The sequence below is a fragment of the Triticum aestivum genome, chromosome 1D (assembly GCF_018294505.1).
Source record: "Triticum aestivum cultivar Chinese Spring chromosome 1D, IWGSC CS RefSeq v2.1, whole genome shotgun sequence".
NCBI lineage: Eukaryota > Viridiplantae > Streptophyta > Magnoliopsida > Poales > Poaceae > Triticum > Triticum aestivum.
The window spans coordinates 246,782,697-246,792,452 of NC_057796.1; the positions used below are offsets into that span (position 1 = coordinate 246,782,697).

Below are 9,756 nucleotides of genomic sequence, written 5' to 3' on the forward strand. Positions count from 1 at the left end.
TACAGGGCCTGCCGGGCTCCCCCTCCCCTCCTTTATACACGGGGGAAAGGGGGCATCCCTAGAACACACAAGTTTCTCTTAACCTTGTGCGGTGCCCCCCTCCACAGTTACACACCTCGGTCATATCGTCGTAGTACTTAGGCGAAGCCCTGTGCCGGTAACTTCATCATCACCATCACCACGCCGTCGTGCTGACGGAACTCTCCCTCGTCCTCAACTGGATCAAGAGATCGAGGGACGTCATTGAGCTGAACGTGTGCTGAACACGGAGGTGTCGTACATTCGGTACTTGGATCGGTTGGATCACGAAGACGTTCGACTAAATCAACCGCGTTACTAAATGCTTCCGCTTACGGTCTACGAGGGTACGTGGACACACACTCCCCACTCTTTGCTATGCTTCTCCTAGATAGATCTTGCGTGATCGTAGGATTTTTTTTTGAAATACTACGTTCCCCAGCAGAGTCCTCTTAATATTTATTTAGTCTTTTATGGGTTTCGGTATATTGAAATATAAACATAAAAAAGAAGATAGAGGATAGTCTCATTACTTAAAAAAAAGATATGGAAATAGATATATAAAAAATAAAAAAGGAGCATGAGAGCCAAATGAATCGAAAGATTCATGTTTGGTTCGGGAAGAGATCATAAAAGTTGTAAACTTACAAAATAATCTACTTACATTAAAAGATTTATTAGATAATCGAAAACAGAGGATCTTGAGTACTATTCGAAATTCAAAAGAATTGCGTAGAGGGACCATTCAGCAACTTTAAAAAGATCGGATTCGATTATAGAAAGTTGAACTAGAAGTGGATGAGTATCGAATGAATGGATACTTAGAGATAGAATGAGAAAAAGCAAATTTGATTAATGCTACTTCTATTAGTTTGGAACAATTGGAAAAGTCTAAAAATGAAACCCTTTATTTTGAAAAACAAAGGGCAATGAATCAGGTCCGACAGCGGGTTTTCCAACAGGTCGTACAAGGAGCTCTAGGAACTCTGAATAGTTGTTTGAATACCGAGTTACATTTCTGTACGATTCGTGCTAATATTGGCATTCTCAGGTCCTGGAATGGAAGCGATAATTAAATTAATTAGGCCTTGAACTTCTACTTTCTTTTAGAATTTAGGCATTATTTTTCCCCTTGCTTACCAAAAAAGAGTCAAGAAACACTAATGGCAACCCTTCGAGTTGACGAAATTCATAAATTCTCCGCGAACGTATTGAGCAATATAATAGGAAAGTAGGGATTGAGTATATAAGTCGCGTAGTTCAAGTGGGGCATGGGATTGCTTGTATTATAGGTCTTGGTGAAATAATGTCAGGTGAATTAGTCGAATTTGCAGACGGTACTAGGGGTATTGCTCTGAATTTGGAATCCAAAAATGTTGGGATTCTATTAATGGGCGATGGGTTGATGATACAAGAGGTAAGTTTTGTAAAAGCAACAGGAAGAATTGCTCAGATGTCCGTGAGTGAGGCTTACTTGGGTCATGTCGTAAATGCTCTGGCTAAACCTATTGATGGGAAAGGCGAAATTATAGCTTCTGAATCTCGCTTAATTGAATCTCCTGCTCCAAGTGTAATTTCCAGGCGTTCTATATAGGAACCTCTTCAAACAGGGCTTATTGCTATCGATTCGATGATCCCTATAGGGCACGGTCAGCGAGAGTTAATTATTGGGGACAGGCAGGCTGACACAACAGCAGTAGCCACAGATACAATTCTCAATCAAAAAGGGCAAGGTGTAATATGTGTTTATGTAGCTCTCGGTCAAAGAGCATCCTCCGTTGCTCAAGTAGTAACTACTTTCCATGAGGAGTGGGCCATGGAATACACTATTGTAGTAGCTGAAATGGCGAATTCACCTGCTACATTACAATACCTCGCTCCTTATACGGGAGCATCCCTGGCTGAGTATTTTATGTACCGCGAACGACATACTTTAATAATTTATGATGATCTCTCCAAATAGGCACAAGCTTACCGCCAAATGTCCCTTCTATTAAGAAGACCTCCCGGCCGTGAGGCTTATCCAGGGGATGTTTTTTATTTGCATTCAAGCCTTTTAGAAAGAGCCGCTAACACTACAAGAAATATGTCAACTAGTGACCTTCTGTCAGTGACCCTGGAAGAATTGGTCATAGATCTATGACCATTTCAGACCAATTGGTCAAAAGCTGTTTGGAGGGCTCCAAACCCTAAACCATTGCGACCATTTTGGTCAGAAAGGTCAGAATTTCCTTACACGAAATGGTCATAAAGCAAACAGCGCTAGTCCGCTGCCTTATTTCTAGTTGTTAACAACCAATATAGATGGTCATAGCCTTGTAAATTGTGGTGGGTTGCGATGACTAGGCGCCATATCATCAGTTTTGGCTATGTGTCATGTCCATGTGTCAATTTTTGCCCTAGGTTGTGAAGCAACCTATATTTCTGTTATTCCAAAAATTCCCAAAAAATTCTCATATGTTGTTTGGATCATATCTTCATCAAATATGTCAAAAACCTTCCTTGCCTAGTTCAAAAATAATTCAACAATATTCATTTTCCTATTCTGTTCCGAGCAGCACTTTGTGAAAGAAGTACCACTTTGGCATGTACAAATAGTATCAATTTTCTACAGTGCTTTCCTATGCCCAAATAACCATCCTCCACCAAATGCCAGCTCAATCCATTCATTATTTTGAGCCCAGCTTCAACATTCGTATTTATGTCCAGTGTGGTACTTTGCAAAACAAGTACCACCTAGGCTCCTCCTTTTGAGCTGAAATTTTGTGAAGACGGTCTTCTTAGTAACTGATCATCCTCAGCCAAAACTCACGCCCATCAGCCATGTACATTTCCCGTACCACTAATCAAACACTTGGCTGCTAATTCATGTTTGAGCATCGATCGGTCTCCTCGTGAGAATATTATGTTATAATTTTATTCCTAGCACCTACCTGGGGAGTGCCCAACCCACTAGACATGCCTAGGCCGTCCAGAACACATGGCAACGCCACGGTCACGCGGTGACCACGCGGCGGGCATGCGAGTTTATGCGCTCTAGAGTTGGGGCCCTCGGCCACCGCCCAAACCTCGACGTATCGCCACCAAACCATGTATTTATGATTAAATAGGTACTTATCTAACTAGAAATTATTTTTGGAAAAAATAAATAGCAAACTATGAGGCAGCTGCAGTTCAAATTTGACCCGCTTCCACCTGAATCGGCGGAAATTTGTCTTTTTCACGAGAGGTGGATCAAAACTTTTTACACCCAACTATTTTGTCAATTGTGCATTAAATATGTCCTAGTATTTTAGAAAATTGATTTGGTCCAATTTTGCAACAATTATTTGGGAGGTCCTTCACAAAAAACCTCCTTTTGGGCACTTGAAAAATGGAAAATGGTTTTTTGTCCAAAGAAAATGAAACCTTCCTTAGGCAACAATGTTTGCCATTCCAATATGCACCCTTGTGCACAATATGAGATCATTTGAACAAACTATGCCATGAATGTGGCCATAAGATTGATCATTTGGCTTCAAAGCCATTGATCTCCACACGTGATAGCTCGTTTCTGAGAACACTTTTTTAAAATAATTGTCATATTACAAGTTTTTTATTTTTCCTGGGAACTTGGCCACATATAATGACACAATGCGAAGGTTTCCCAATTTTTTGATTTTTTTGAATTTTTTATGCCCGTTTCAAACTGCGGTCAAAACGGCGGGAATGACCGTTCCTAGCTAGTGGTTGAATCTTGGAATTTTTTTGGGGTTTCTTTGATTAAATAGATACTTATGTACCTAGAAATGATCTTTCATAAAAATAAATAGCAAACTATGAGGCAGCTGCAGTTCAAATTTGACCCGCTTCCAACTAAATCGGCGGAAATTTGTCTTTTTCACGAGAGGTGGATCAAAACTTTTTACACCCAACCATTTTGTCAATTGTGCATTAAATATGTCCTAGTATTTTAGTAAATTGATTTGGTCCAATTTTGCAACAAATATATTATAGGTCCTTCACAAAAAAACTTATTTTGGGCACTCGAAAAATGGAAAATTGATTTTTCGTCCAAAGAAAATGAAAACTTCCTTAGGCAACAATGTTTGCCATTCCAATATGCACCCTTGTGCACAATATGAGATCATTTTAACAAACTATGCCATGAATGTGGCCATAAGATTGATCATTTGGCTTGAAAGCCATTGATCTCCACACGTGATAGCTCATTTGTGAGAACACTTTTTTAAATTAATTGCCGTATTACAAGTTTGTTATTTTTCCTGGGAACTTGGCCACATATAATGACACAATGCGAAGGTTTCCCAATTTTTTGAGTTTTTTTGAAATTTCTATGCCCGTTTCAAAATGCGGTCAAAACGGCGGGAATGACCGTTCCTAGCTAGTGGTTGAATCTTGGAATTTTTTTGGAGTTTCTCTGATTAAATAGATACTTATGTACCTAGAAATGATTTTTGGAAAAAATAAATAGCAAACTATGAGGCAGCTGCAGTTCAAATTTGACCCACTTCCAACTGAATAGGCGGAAATTTGTCTTTTTCACGAGACGTGGATCAAAACTTTTTACACCCAACATTTTGTCAATTGTGCATTAAATATGTCCTAGTATTTTAGAAAATTGATTTGGTCCAATTTTGCAACAATTATTTAGGAGGTCCTTCACAAAAAAACCTCCTTTTGGGCACTCGAAAAATGGAAAATGGTTTTTTCGTCCAAAGAAAATGAAAACTTCCTTAGGCAACATTGTTTGACAATCCAAGATGCACCCTTGTGCACAATATGAGATCATTTGAACAAACTATGCCATGAATGTGGCTATAAGATTGATCATTTGACTTGAAAGCCATGAATCTTCACACATGATAGCTCTTTTTTTATAACACTTTTTTAAAATAATTATCGTATTACAAGTTTATTATTTTTCCTGGTAACTTGGGCACATGTAATGACACAATGCGAAGGTTTTCCAATTTTTTGAATTTTTTGAATTTTTTATGCCCGTTTCAAAATGCGGTCAAAACGGCAGGAATGACCGTTCCTAGCTAGTGTTTGAATTTTGGAAAACTTTTGATGTTTCTCTGATTAAATAGATACTTATGTACCTAGAAATGATTTTTGAAAAAAATAAAGAGAAAACTACGAGGTAGCTGCAGATCAAATTTGACCCGCTTCATGCTGAATCGGCGGGAATTTGTGTTTTTCACCAGAGGTGGCTCGAAATTTTTGACACCCAACTATTTGGTCAATTATGCATTAAATATGTTCTAATATTTTATAAAATCGATTTGATCCAATTTTTCAACAAACATATGGTAGATACTTCACAAAAAAAACTCATTTTGGGCATTCAAAAAATGGAAAATTGATTTTCCGTCCAAAGAAAATGAAAACTCCCCATATAAACATTGTTTGTCATCACAAGATACACACATGTGCACAATATTCATTCATTTTAACTAACTATTCGTGGTTAATATGTTGAATGTTTGCCCTAAATAAGAGGATAGAAACTATAAGAGAAACATAAGCTGAATTCTGATTGGTGGAATCCGTTGTGGCATGGATCGATGACGTGGCAAACATCCATCCATCCATACATCAATCCATCCATCCATCCATCCAACCCACTACAGCCTCTCTCTCTCACACACGCGCGTGAACCCTAGCCGATCCAGATCCCTCCCCACCCCACTCCTCTCCCCCGATCCAGATCCGTCCACTGCCGCCCCGTCCTCCCCTTCCTTCCGCCGCACACCTCTCCACTACTCCACCTCTCCCCTCGCCTCCGCCACCCACCTCTCCCCTCGCCGCCGGTCTGCATCCATCTACACCCTCCCCTCCCCTCCACTCATCACAAGAGAAGAAAAAAAGGAGGGAGCTCTGTCTCCGGCGGCCATGGCGAGCCTCTTCCCCGTCCCAGATCAGATCTAGCACGCCCCCAACCGCATCCACAACCCACGCCGTCGCGGCTCCCAATCCCTCCCACACAGCCGTCGCCGATGCCTCCTGGACAGCCACCTCGAAGGGACGAAAATGGCGACTAGGACGTCTTCCTCCCCCAGCGACGGCGATGTTCTTCGCCACCGCCGTGGTCGGGCTGCGGCGACCAGCAGAGGAACTCCTCCGGCAGAGGGGGAGTCTTCCCTTGCTTCCTTGCCCACCACAAAGAACACACAGGCAGGGGAGGAGCCACGGCGTCCAACCTCCACCGCCGCCCGAAGCCGGCAAATCATCTGACGCGTGAGTGCCTTCTCTCCCTCCTCTGCTTCTTCCTTCTTCCCCCGAACTGATGTGTGTTGTGCATGCAGAGGCTCTTGAAGGAAGGGGCCAGGCCATGGAGAGGCTGCAGGGCAATGGACATGCCGGAGAGGAGGACGTTCTTGGCCGATGTAGAAGCTGCGGGAGAGGAGGGCTCTGACCTTGACGGATGCCATGCAATGGAAGGTAGCTCTCTTTCTCTCTCTCCCCTCCTCGTCCTCTTTGTGCAAGTCAGCAACCCCGAAGATCGGTCTACCTAGTTGGATTACACCTGCAACCTATCATTTACTACTTTACTAGAAGAAAGCCAGGAATACATGATTCGTCTCAGGCTTACAATATATCTCATTTTGTTTGATATTCAATTTTTCATGTGGTGTTTATGAAATATTTATGCTGATAATGCAAATGCTAACTAGTTGCCATCCGGTTGATTGCTTATTTTATTCAGGTCGGCAAGGCAGCCGATGGGACGGAGGCGACGAACTCTGCCGCAGCCACGGCCGGCTGTGCTTCTGCCTTCGTGGTGGCCTTGGACTTGTGATTGTGGTGTTCTGCTTTGACAAGTGGCATGATTTACACACTATGGCAATTTTAGGTTTAGGGAAATATGTATTGTTGCTCTTGATTGAACCAATTGACCAGTATCACTTGTCTAAGATCTGATCTAGAACTGAATTGCTCCCCTGTTTTGCTGTGGGTGCATGCTTTGTGGTCAATGATTATGTGCTGTATACATATTAAAACAAAAAATTGGAGCAGTTTCAGTCATGCAGATTAGCAATGAATTCTGCTCTACTTTCCTGTAGGTGTATGCTCTTATTGCTGAATAGTTTGGTGGTATTGTGATGTCACATTACACCTGGCATAAAGTGACACAGAGCTCAAGAGTTACAACAAAGTAATCTTAGTTCTTAGTTTGTGTTATTTGAATATAAGTAATCTTCTGTTCAGTCAAAAACTGATGCACGTGCTACTACCAGTAGTGTTTGTGATTTTGTTTTCCTCTACCAACTGTCAATTAATTCCTTGATTACTACTATGTAGGGGATGTTACTGTTTTAAGTTTCTATACTACTGTTTGTGCTGCTGCTGTTTTGTCGGTGTTATGCATATAGCCATGGGAGATGTTATCCTAGAATTATGCACTGCTTGAGCTCATATATCTCCATTTAACTACTGTGGTTTATGTTTCTGGCTTGGTGTTATAGGAATCGGGGCTTGCTATGTCTTGTGTAGTGGTCTGATTACTTATTAGCAGATACACATGTACTGGCTATTTATAGTGCTTCATTTGCTACCGCTCCTCCAGGCTCTACACCGTGCCGAGACATCCGCGTCCCGACTCTCCCTCCTTCCTGACGGGCTCTCATCAAAGCTGGAGATAGCCGCGTCCCCGATGGCTGCTGCTTGACCCGACCCCTCCTCGTTGCCTGGACGTATCCCGACACCGTCATCGTCGACGGCGTCCGCATAGACATCTACCTCACCAGGTCCCTCAATCTGCATGTGGCCAGTACCGTTGCTTACATTTTTATCTGCCCATAGCGTACAATCTTCAACTGTACTGGATTGTTGCAGATTCGTGTTGGACGAGGGCAACTACCCTGTCAATGCCCCACTCTAGGAGACCGTCGCCAGCATCCAGTCCCAGGTCGCCAAGATTGAGGACGGCATGAAGGTCTGCTTCTGTGTGTCTTCATTAGTCCTGTTCTTCTTCATACTGACCAAATTACACATGGATGCTAATTAGATTTTGGAAGATTGGAAGCAACTTAACACTAGATTAGTTAATATGAAGATAGCATTGAGTTTAATCTAGTACTGATGATTGTTGTGGTTTGTCTTTGAACAATGCTTGTGTTTTAGCTACTGCCACTTTGAGCTGATGTAGGCTTGTAGTTATCAATTGCAGCTGGGCTTATATATTTTGTGGGTTTAATTCAGGTTTGAGGACAGTTACTAGTTTGTAGGATGTTATAGGAATGGACAGTTTCATGTAAGGGTAATTGATTTGTAAGAGTTCATTCTGTATGTATGAGAGTCCTTGTATAACAACTGGATAGCACAAACCTCGTCTATTTACATCTAGTCCTTTCATTCCTGCTCGCTCTCACATCTGTTGAAATGTACTTAATGGCTCACCACACCCCCTGATTACATGGTGCTTTTCTGGCAGCAACAATGCAGGGGTGATGGCAACACCTTTCTCCCTCAAAGGATGTCAAGATTGCAACCAACCATGTCGGTATGGCTACAAACTCACATCTACCTGTTACTAGCTGATGATGAACCATTTACATACCCTGATTTAGATCTCTTCCATAGGGAGATAGATAAATCCTCCACTTTTTATTGTGTCATCTGCTGATTACTTCTTCTATTAATCGCTTAGTGCTCCTGTTAGTGAGATTCATGTATTATTTTTTTGCAAAGCACGGAATGGTTTTGAGTAGTTGATCAGTGCCTGATGGAACCCATGTCGTTAGCTTGCACTATAGTAACAAGATTCAATCCATTTTTATTAAATGCATTCTGGTTAGGATTTTGTCATGGCTGTTCTGTTTCCTATAGATCTAGATCTGGTCACTACTGAAATTTCATTCTAGGACTTCATCATGTGATTATTAGTTATTTTTAACAAATGCTAGTCCTAGCATGTGTACACTCTAATCTCTAATGATGTTTGTCTTTGTGTTCAGGAGCTCGAGGTCTACAAAATCTGAAGTTCGAAACCATATAGCTCTACTCAGCAAAGATTCCGTTTGATTGTAATAGAATGTAAATACTGTAATATTGTAATAGTAGGCATATCTGGGTTGTAATAACTATGTAAAGATTGTAGTAGACTTAATTAGTGTTATTTGATGAACTACATTTGTACTGTTTCGTTTGAAATATTCATTATGTATGTGATTTGAAAACGTGTGGAATGGAAACCTGACTTGTGGGATCCACTTATGAAAATAATCTGAGCATTTTTGAATTCTCTGTCAAGTGGGCCCAATGTGTGAGAAGATGACAAGTGGGACCAGCTCCAAAATATAATGGCCCAAACAATGTTAAAAGGCCCCGACCCAGAAATAAATAGAAGGCTGAAATGGGCTTGGCCCGTGCAACTTACAAGAAAAAATATATAAAAAAGGCTGAATTGTTGGGCTCGGCCCATGTAGAACACCGAATCGGACCGGGCTGAATCTTGTCAGTGTCCTTTTCAATTGGTGGCAATTTTGCCACGTTAGATTGCCAAGTCGGATCCGACGTGGCCTGGGCAGACAGCAAGTGACCAAAACAAAAGGTCATGGGTTCAACGACCTTCTGTTTTGGTCATAAACGTCTACGACCTTCTCACAGAGAAGGTCGTTAATTTCAGTTTACGACCGCCAGCTTTTGACCTTCTGTTTTTGGTCACAAAAAGGTCGCAAATGAAAAACAATGACCTTTCAGTGACCAATAGTCAAGGTCACAAGTTGACAT

At 41.5% G+C, this 9,756-nt stretch overlaps 1 pseudogene; it reads left to right on the plus strand.

The window, feature by feature from the left end:
- The first annotated feature begins 1,306 nt into the window (after positions 1 to 1,306).
- LOC123181252 (ATP synthase subunit alpha, chloroplastic-like) lies at positions 1,307 to 2,053 on the plus strand (annotated as a pseudogene).
- Positions 2,054 to 9,756: the final 7,703 nt, after the last annotated feature.